The 9,889-nt window shown below is 36.0% G+C and overlaps 1 protein-coding gene across 9 annotated transcripts in view; it reads right to left on the reverse strand.

Moving 5' to 3' along the window:
* B3GALT1 (beta-1,3-galactosyltransferase 1) overlaps window positions 1-9,681 on the reverse strand; it is a 53,795-nt gene extending 44,114 nt beyond the window's left edge. For 2 of the 9 annotated variants that reach the window (XM_082284675.1, XM_082284676.1), the window contains exons 1-3: window positions 9,627-9,681; window positions 9,361-9,465; window positions 9,162-9,213 (exon numbers count right to left, since the gene is read on the reverse strand). The gene's annotated coding sequence lies outside the window, so the exon portion shown is untranslated. Of the gene's footprint in view, window positions 1-5,565; window positions 5,867-9,161; window positions 9,214-9,360; window positions 9,600-9,626 lie in introns of those variants that run through there. The other 7 variants (XM_082284680.1, XM_082284678.1, XM_082284674.1 and 4 more) reach the window with 6 other exon arrangements.
* Window positions 9,682-9,889: the final 208 nt, after the last annotated feature.

Below are 9,889 nucleotides of genomic sequence, written 5' to 3' on the forward strand. Positions count from 1 at the left end.
TTTGGCAGGCTCCCAGAACAGCAAGTAACTATACTAGGCTGTTGGACATATGCTGTTAAAACTGATTGTCTGTGCCAGTGTTCAGACAGTTTATATATTCCCTGAAACTTATTTTAAAAGGTCTTTTTGTTCATCCTCTCTCTTAAAAGCCAGTTTCAACAAGCATTACTGAGATTTTGATTTACTGTTATGAGTGATGGTTTTAAATGTGCTGATGCTTTCATGGGAAGATTAAAACCATACTCTTGTGTTATTTTTTTCCAACCCCTGCCTGCGATTTCAGGTACAAAAGGTAGATTGTACTTTTGCTGTACAAAGGCTTCTCTGAAATTCCCAATGACATTTAGGTATGGATTAATATTTTGTTGATTATTTTTAGGCTAAATGTTACTAAATACAAAGTCTGATTGTGTCGCAAATCTCTTACTCTGAGTTTTTTCATTCTTCTTATCTGTAAAAGGATCAGTCATGCCATAATTTTATTACAGTCAAATAATCAGCAGTAATATACCTGAATGGGATTATAAAATATCTATAGATATAAAGAATGTATGAAAACTCCAGCTTTGTTAGTAATAGGATTAATAAAATTCTGAGGGTTCTGTCCATCAATTGTTCTATAGAAAACAACAGAGGTGACAAATTTGGGGAATGCTGAATCAGTGCTGAAATACTTGCACTAGGAAAATGCCAAACTAAGATTACAAATATTTTGTATTCATTAAGAATAAAGAGATATGGGTTAATATTCAGATTGGGTATATAGAAAGATAATACTCTTAACCAGTCACCAGACAATACTGTCTCTCCATCCTTTTATTCAGACCTTTGAATTATGATCCATCCTGTAATACGGAGTTAGACAGTCTTGACCAGCTATCCTGTAACCTTACCATGCCTTTGTCATATTTGCTAAGTCAACTAATAGTATTTTTCAAATACCTTCTGCATTCTTTGATAGAGAAGCAAACGCCTTCTGGTTCATTGTAGCAGATTTTTGGGTAATGAAATTTCTGATCTGTATGCATTTAGACAAACTTGATGACTGATAAAAGTAGGAAATCTTAAAAAAATTACAGCCCATTGAATAGCCTAAACATCCAGTCACATGTATGTTGGTGCCTCTTGCCTTATCGTTTAATTCTTCTAAATGCTGTGTTGCTCCCGAAAGGCACATAGAAAGTTGAAGTTCTGTGTGGTTTACATTTCAATAGAATAGGTGCATAACAGCTGATTCTTAGCACCTCAACTGACAGAATCCTAACATGCAGAGGGCAAAGTCTGATCCATGGAACCGTTGATTTGCATGAGCTACTTATGCACTAACATGTACAATAAATGTACATGAGGTACAAGAAATGTGCTACGGGATGACATTATAATGACAATATAAGGCTCCAGGTGGTCTCTAGACAAACAGAGCTTTCAAATTAATACCTTGATGCTACATATGGAATGAAAGAAAGACCTTTTCTCCAATAATGTGTACAAAACCTGAAATTTTTAACTGCATACGTGTGCAGTAAAATGAAACCTCATGTTGACATAGCTCTGAAGTAAATAAAATGATTGTATCATTGCAGGTATTGACTAATGATTTGCAGATTGCATTCCTCTGAATGTGTTCTACAAGAATTCTAGTTGGTTTATGTTCCTTTAGATTTACCAAGAAATTCTCTTCATCTCTTTTCCTAGTCTATGTGCAAAATAGAAATATACCTAAATGTAAAAAAATTAAACCTTTCCAGTAAACATGACCAAGCATCTGCCAGAAGCTACCCTGAGGTAGGACATATATACATTACGGTTGACCACAATGTTATCAAGCTATTTTTAATCAATACTTCTGTTCTGAGTCACTGTTCCATTAGTGACTTGTGTGATACTAACTCAATTTTTGGGTCGAGAAGCCTGTGCAGACCTTAAGATTTCCAACGCTTTTCTGAACAATTAATAATCTATCTGTGCAAATCAGGAATTTTGGCTCTTTGGAGACATGAAGTATCATTATAAATTTGAAATTAGAAAATAGCAAACAAAAAATTTTATGTCAAGGTAATCAGGCAAGTTAAAACAGATGAAAGATGTTAAATGCTTCCCATTCCTAATCTCACTGCTCACAAAGGTGTCTCAGCACGACCTTCAGCATGTTCAGTCACTGTAATGGAAAGTGTTTTCCTTCCTTGCCTAATGTGCCCTGATGCAATTTCAGTTCTATAGTTATAGTCAGTCTCTTTAAAGCTAATACATCAGATTCTGTTTTCTTCTTCAGAAATATTAGACCTGGGATATGAGCTTAAGCCATTTCCCTGTCACGGCAAGAAGGGCTCATGTGGTCTGAAGTACTGACTTGGTAGCTTCAGCTCTTTGAATAGAGATTGAAACAATGTGACTCTCACAGCAAACTGGGAATAAGCAATACTTAATTATTACTTAAATGGAGGTTGAAACTGAGGGAATAACTGGTGAAAGGTAATGCCCATACTTGGCCACTGTACAGTGTTTGCTGCCTGGATGGGAGTTTGAAGCAGGGTTCTGCTTGGGCAGCCACCTGTGAGTTTGTCGTTGTTCTGCCCTTTGGTTATTTCATCCAGAGATGCTGTAGATACGCTGTGCATTCAGAACTACGCCAAATGCACCAAGAATTAAAGTGGAATTGTCAAACTTTTTTTTAAGTGAGACACTTTTCAATTTCCTGGACCATTTGTTGATGCTCTAGGGGAGAATATATCTTTTGATGGTATTTCATCAAGATTGTTGTGTAATTGGGTAGGTATTAATCCAAATGCAATTTATTTTTGTGTTTCAGGATCATCATCTTGCACTGTCCAAAATACTTAGGCTTTGGACTTCAGCTTTGAGCTTACAAAATAGGAGACATTAGAATACTGTGGTTAGGGTTCATTTCATACCTGTCATGAATATTCACAAGTTATGGTCTTGTGCCTTTGCAATGCATAGATAATTATGGAATAAACTAGAAGATACAAGTTCTGTTAGACCATTTTCATGCTAGCTTTACTGGAATAAAAATAACCATCTGCATAGAATTAAAAGCATTCAATTGCACTTTTATCCATAAAACTGAAAAGGTTGAATGATGTACAGTTATTAGTACATCTAAAATGTGTCTTTTGAGTGTCAATTTTGAATTGGTTTAAGTTATCATTTTTGTTTTTTCTAGAATTTTTCTGTAAATAGGATTTCTATTATGTATGTAAGGAAATAATTGGTTTTCCTTGTGTTTGGATTTTGAAATATTTTCTGGTGGGTGGTGGTAGAAATGCTCATTATTTGCTGAAAATTAAGAGCAGCAGTAGTCCTGTGCAATTAATTTCACCATAGTATTTGGTCCAAGATGAAGTAAAAAGTGAATTAGTCACGTGTCCAATTTTTGCTTCCATTAGTTTGCTTCAAATGCTTAATCAGATATTGCTGATGCATATTCTTCTAAGTGAAAACAGTTAATAGTTCAACATATCTTAGTCTGAAAAAATTCTCTGGATGTGGTGGATATGCAATACAGCTGGAAGGAATGTCAACTAGTTTATGTCTGAGCTGATGGCAGTCAACTTTTTTGAACATAATCTTTCTTCAGTGTTTACTTGGGCCGAAATCGATTTTGTATGGAAACTTTTACAGCTTGTGTGGAATGAACTTGTGCTTATGATTTGTTTCCTAATAAGATGGTCTAGCTTAGTAACTGTGAAAGCTGCCTTTACCTGATGCATTTTATGGTCCTTTTGTCAAGATTAAAGAGATAAGAAACGCAAATCCTCAGGTAACTACTAAACTTGCAGAGCTTTTTAGATTGCCAGTGAGAGATGAAGTGGATAAGTTTGATCCTCATGATGTAGTGTCTGTTCTGTAAAGAAACAAAACGTCTCACCCACAGATGTTTGTTTGGAAATTTTCCCAAAAAAATGCTTTCATAAATGAAAGCCCCCAAAATTTGAATGTATTTTGTAGCTTGGCAGCCAGAAGATGTGCAGGCACTGTCAGAGAAATGCTGGTCCTACATTTCATTATCCTGTCTTTAATGCAGAGGACACAGTTATGCTGTGTTGCATCTTTTATAGAGATGTCAGGGTGCTGGTTTTTACAACATGAGAAGAAGAAATAGAAGATTCAGCAGGACAGGAGCATTTCTATGTTAGTAGCCAAAACAATAAAATCTGCCCTAGAATTACCACTTTCCAGCAGCATTAATTCCAACAAAGACATAAAAGTACTGTTGAGCATCTTACACATGAATAGATGGGGATGTAGAATAATCCCTTTTAAGGTGCAGGGTGGGGCAAAGGGATAATGCTTAATGACTGCTACTGGCTGGCAAAATGCTGTGTGTAAATGATAGGAAGGAGTAATCACTGCTTGACAGGTTGCTAGGGTTTGTTCTTTTTCTTTTTTTTAATTTCATCTGTTTCCTAAGTTTTCTCTAAATGTGGAACCTTTTGAAATCCACTTGTGAGTGGTGTATATACTCATCCTATTATCCATTAAATGGATTATTGAGTGTACCTCTTGTTTTAAGCTTTGAAAATATACCCTCTGGGTCCTAAGCTTCCTTTTTTTTTGTAAACTGATTGTCAAAATCATCCACATGTACGCAACAAAATTCTGACATATGAACAGATAGCCTTATGCTGTCAGCACTGTTCTGGTCACAAGTTCAAAACACAGCACCATGCAAACTGCTATGAAGAAAACTAGCTCTGTCCCAGCTAAAACTTGTACGGTGTCTGAAAAGAAGCGGTAAAGTCAACAGACAAAGAATTAATCTAGCAAATAGATGTGGGTTCCTGTCCTAGCCTGACCAGAAGAGATCAAAAGTTCCCATGTGAGCTACCAAGCAGTTGTGTGTTGCCTATAAGTGCTTTTGCACAATAAGGAAAGTAACAGACTGGCCATTACCATGGTGTATTTCAGTGTACCACCAGTGGTTGTCATGGATGAATATGCAGCCTTGACGTTACTGAGAACTGGGCCTATGGTTCTGTCTTGCACATTTCTGCAGTTATCCTTAACATATAGCAGCAGTCAGTGCTCCTTTTGTATGTATGGCTATGTCCTCTGAACTTGTATAAATAAACCAAGGAAATGCTGTTTCTTTCTAGAAGATACGACACTTGAGTAAAGTGAAATGTCACCTCTTTGCTCTGCAATGGAGGCATTACCATTATATTGAGCTGAAGATCAGTGCAATTTGGTTTTGTTTGCCTAGCAAGCTGAAGAGCTTCATGCTGGACCTATGGCCCTCTACAGAGGGCTAACCCCACCGTATACATACATAACTGCTCCTCAAGTTGACGTCATGAAAACTGTATTGGGTTTATTCTTTAATACATTGATTACAATAGATTATTCAGCAGCAGAGAGACCAGGCACAGCTGAGTAACTTTTGCCATGTTTGTGGCATCTGGACTGCTGTTCATAACTTTGAGAAGGTAAAAACTGACCTATTGAACTTGATGGTGCAAAAGGTGGAAAGGGGGAAAAGAAAATTACATATCCCTCTGATTACTGATAAATCCTATTTAATCCTTCCAATTTATTTTCCTGTCTTTCAAAAGCCTATGTGAACATATTGTCAACATTTTCCATTTTTTCTTTGAAGTAATGCAGATAGTTGGTTTGGTGCATCTCCTGCCTTGAGGATTCTCCTTTTTCTTTGCCAGGTTCCCCAAGTCATCATTCACACAACTTGCTTTATGTGATTACTGGTCTATTCTCACCTCCAAGATGCCGTTTAGTTTGAACTTGAACAGAGAATTTTGCTTTTGGTAGTGTAAGCTAAGGTTGTTTCAGTTTCTTCCTTCTTGCCACTCACCCCCTCCAAAGTTTGTATGTTTTTGAAGTCAGCCTTCTGGAAGAACATGAGACACCACAGACAATCATAATTTTGTGTTAATGAAGTTATTTGTCAGTGAACTAAAATTCTGAAGCAAAGTTTTTAGTTAATTAAATACTAGAAAAATACCAAAAACTGCAACAAGCCCTGCTACTTTGAGATTAAGTTCCATCTATTTGAATCTCAGCTTTCAGTATTATGCAGATTTTCTGCATTAACAATAAAGTCTAAAAACCAAGAATGAATGAAAAGCATGTTCTGATCAGCTAACCGCGCAAGCTAAAAACCTGTAGTTCAGCACCTGTCTACAAACCAAAAGTCCTAGAATAAATTTTCAGGTTGTGGTCTTGTAGTGTTGAGTAGTGAGAAGTTAAATCATTGCTGCTGTAACTATTTAAATGCATTTTCTGTGATCTAATTTTAAAGCTTTAGCTTTAAATGATCACTCTGCATTCCTCCTTTACCATGCCCAGTACCTCCACGTAGACATAGCTGCGTAATTCATTTTGCCCTTGCTTTAAGGTAGACCAAAGCAATAGTGCCGTTGGACTGTGAATCAGGAAGTTAGGACTAAGAATGTGTGATTTATTTGAAACTCAGATAAATGCTATTGAGGTTAATGTCCAGCTGGTGTGAAATAGATCTCTGAAGGCACAGACTAGGACTGAGCTAGGCTGAAAGTGCTGCCTGTTGCTGCCATTGAGGGTTTCCTATATTTGTGCAAATATTCTACACTTCAGGATAGCAGTATATAGCAAACAGAACATGTGCACTGGGTTGTTGTGTATTGCACCCTGGGCTGTGCTTTTTTGCACACAGTTATGTGTTCAGTTGCTTCCCTTTATTTTTGTCACAGAAAATGTATATGCTAAAACTGAAGGGATTTAGAACAGTCCCTTTTAAGGTGAAGGGTAGGGGAAAGGGATAATGCTTACTGCTACTACTGGCTGGCAAAATGTTGTATGTCAATTAATGTTGCCTTTTTCTGGGCAGATGGTAGTTTAAGGCAATCCTAAAGGTATTTCTTCCCATTATGACTTTGTAAAGCAGCACAGCAAATTGTCACTTTGTACACTGTTCTAATGGGATATGGTTTTTGACTGCTGGGTTGCTGCAAAGCACTAAAACTATGTGAGTTATAGCTTAGTGCTGTATCCTGGTGAATCAATGTTTACAAGTGTTTGCAATCATACAGATCAGATTTCTGAGTGACCTGCCTGTGAAGAATAATCATTTCAGGCATCTTAATCTCCCTTCCTTTAGCACAGATGTCTAAAAATAAAGGCCATGGTTGTGCTTCATTTTGTGAAATCCAGCATGCAACTTTTAACTTGGCTGACTTCAGTGGATCCATCAAACCACCTCTTCCTCCCAGCTCCCAAAGAAAATAATGTTCCTGACTCAGGTCTCCAGCTTCGAGTGGCTGAAGGGCTTTCTATTTTGTCCTTTGCCAGCCTCCTTTTGCTGATAAAGAGTTGCTATTTGCTCTAAGAAACAGCTTGATATGCACTTCTGCAGTGACTGGGTAATATTACTGTCCAAATACAGCAGCTGAGGTACCCTTTGAAACTGAGAAGCCCTAACACCCACCTTGGCAGGATTGACTCAGCATATTTGAAATTTCAACTTTGCTGCTGGCCCCTATATTGTGTCAGTTTTGGGGTTTGAAATTTAGCCTTGGATCAAACTTGTTTCTGAAGTTATATTTATAACAAAAGCGGGAGAATAAAGTTATATTAAAAGAAAACTTACATAAAATTCCTGAGACGGAATGGATTAGGTTGCTAAGGACTCCCCAAGCCCCTGGTTTTTCAATTATGAATAAGAAAGCAATATGAGCAGCAGCTGACTTGCTGATCTCTGTCTTCACTTAGAAGTCAGAGCTCAGGCATTAATTCAGAGGATTGAATGCTTTTTTTCACTAGAGCCTTTACAGTTCTGCCATTCACAGTTAATATTGATACTCTGCAGGGCAGGAAATATTACTGGAGAAAGAATGCATCAAGGTTGATGGTGCTTTTAATGGAATTAGTGGAAGTTTAACCATTTCTTGTAAAAGGAGGAAGGTTAGACCAAAAAAAGATCTATGTGTTAAATATGAATCTGTATGATACAGATTTACTCACACCATTTTGAGTATATTTTAAAATGATTGCCGCTTATTTTCTAGGGCATTGTCTTGATTTCAGTCTCTCTGTAATTAGTTTCTATTTATGGAACAGATCAAGATAAGTAGCTTGCAGATGTCTAAAAGATACATGTTATTGCATGTAAGAGTTTTCTTGCTTTATCCTTATGCAAATGCTTAATTATGAATGGTTTTTAAAGGGCCACAGGAGGTATACAGACTTTTTTTTTTTTTCCGTATGGTTAATACCAGCAATTTGGTTTTTTGCTTTCGTTTGTAAGTACTTCAAACTCTGTCATAGAAAGGAAAAAATGGCTTTTATGTATTTAAATATGCATAAAGATAAAAAGAATTGCAATCCTCACTTTTTAGTCACCTACATCATGATAATGGATCTGCAATATGAAAGTTCTGTTTTACAAAGTGCTATTACCAGGATTTGTTTCTATTTTTCATGTTGGAAAAAAATTTCCAACCTAAATTCTTATTACATATTTTTAAGTTTCCTTATGTTATAAACACTTCTGTATCTCAAGAGGTAAAGTAGTTTATTGTTTTTGACTCAATACAATTCTTTCAGGCAGCTATGCTACTGAATTTTTAATAAAACAATGTGTGTAATTAAAAAAAAAAAAGATAAATAGAGTTGCTATCACCCTGATCACAAAGTTGTGTCTAAATGCATGTTCTTGTGCACTGTATTCTGTATGCTAGTCTTGAATATTCTATTCTGTATAAATTCAGTATCAGTTAAAAGACCTTTGTAGTGCAAATAAAATGTAACTATTCCATTTTAATGTGATGCCAATAATGAAGTGGTAAATACATAAACCAAAGCATTTAAGGCATGTAGGTATTCAAAGTACCACATTAGTGTAGAAATGAAAGACAACATGAACGCTGAGATATTTAAAGTGTGAGCCCTTTTAGAGAGCAACAGCAACCTCCCTCCTCGACCTTCGATTGACCTCATGCACCACATTGCCTTAAAGATGAGATAATAATGGAAATATCCTTTATTTATAGTATCCTGTAGAAAGAATGGGTTTTAGCATTAGCTTTTGTAATTGTGCTATTCAAAATTTCTCAATAAATTCATTTCAGCCTTTATATTGTATCTTCCATTTTGGATTGTAAGGAGAGAGTGCTTTCTTAGGTTTTCTTTTCCTGTTAAACACTTACATTTAGTGTAAAGAGTGAAATCCAAATCTTTAATCATTAACAGGCCAAAGAACTGTTGAAGAATAAAAAAAGTCAGTCAACACAGTTTAATAAAAGCTACATAATCAAATGAAATTATATATTAGTGTTCATTTATACTGTTGTATTATCTATAAAGATCTAACCCATCTATAAATCATAGAGTTATGTAGGTACTTACCATTTTAAAAGCAGCATCAAGTGGAATTGGTGAAAAATCCTCACGGTGTAATCAATAATTGTTTAAAATGATGAGCCTTTATGGTAATATTTTCAAGTGCACCATCTGAAATCACAGGAAATTTACCAATAGTTGTGTATTTTGTTGAAAAAAACATTGCTCTGATATTTATTAACCATAAAATCCATGACTGTTGCCTTCTACAGAGTACAAGGAGAGTGATTTATTTTGAAAATGTCTTTTAGCTGGGTAACTAGGTAACTTACACTGTGCTATGTGAAAGAGTTTGGACTGCATTTTGTGAAGCTGAATTCCAGTGCGATGAGTGAAGGAAGCAGATGGAATAAGAGGAGGACAGATGGGTATCAAAAAACCTGCAGCTGCCATTTTCAGTACCTGTGCAATTAACTGCCATAAATCAATTTATTTTCATTTACTGAAACAGGAAAATCATAGATTATTAAGCCAAAGCACTACAGGTCCCAGAACCACTGTGTGTTGAAAGCATCTGTTTGTAGTAGTTAATAAG

Source organism: Coloeus monedula, assembly GCF_965178545.1.
Source record: "Coloeus monedula genome assembly, chromosome: 7".
Taxonomy (NCBI): Eukaryota; Metazoa; Chordata; class Aves; order Passeriformes; family Corvidae; genus Coloeus; species Coloeus monedula.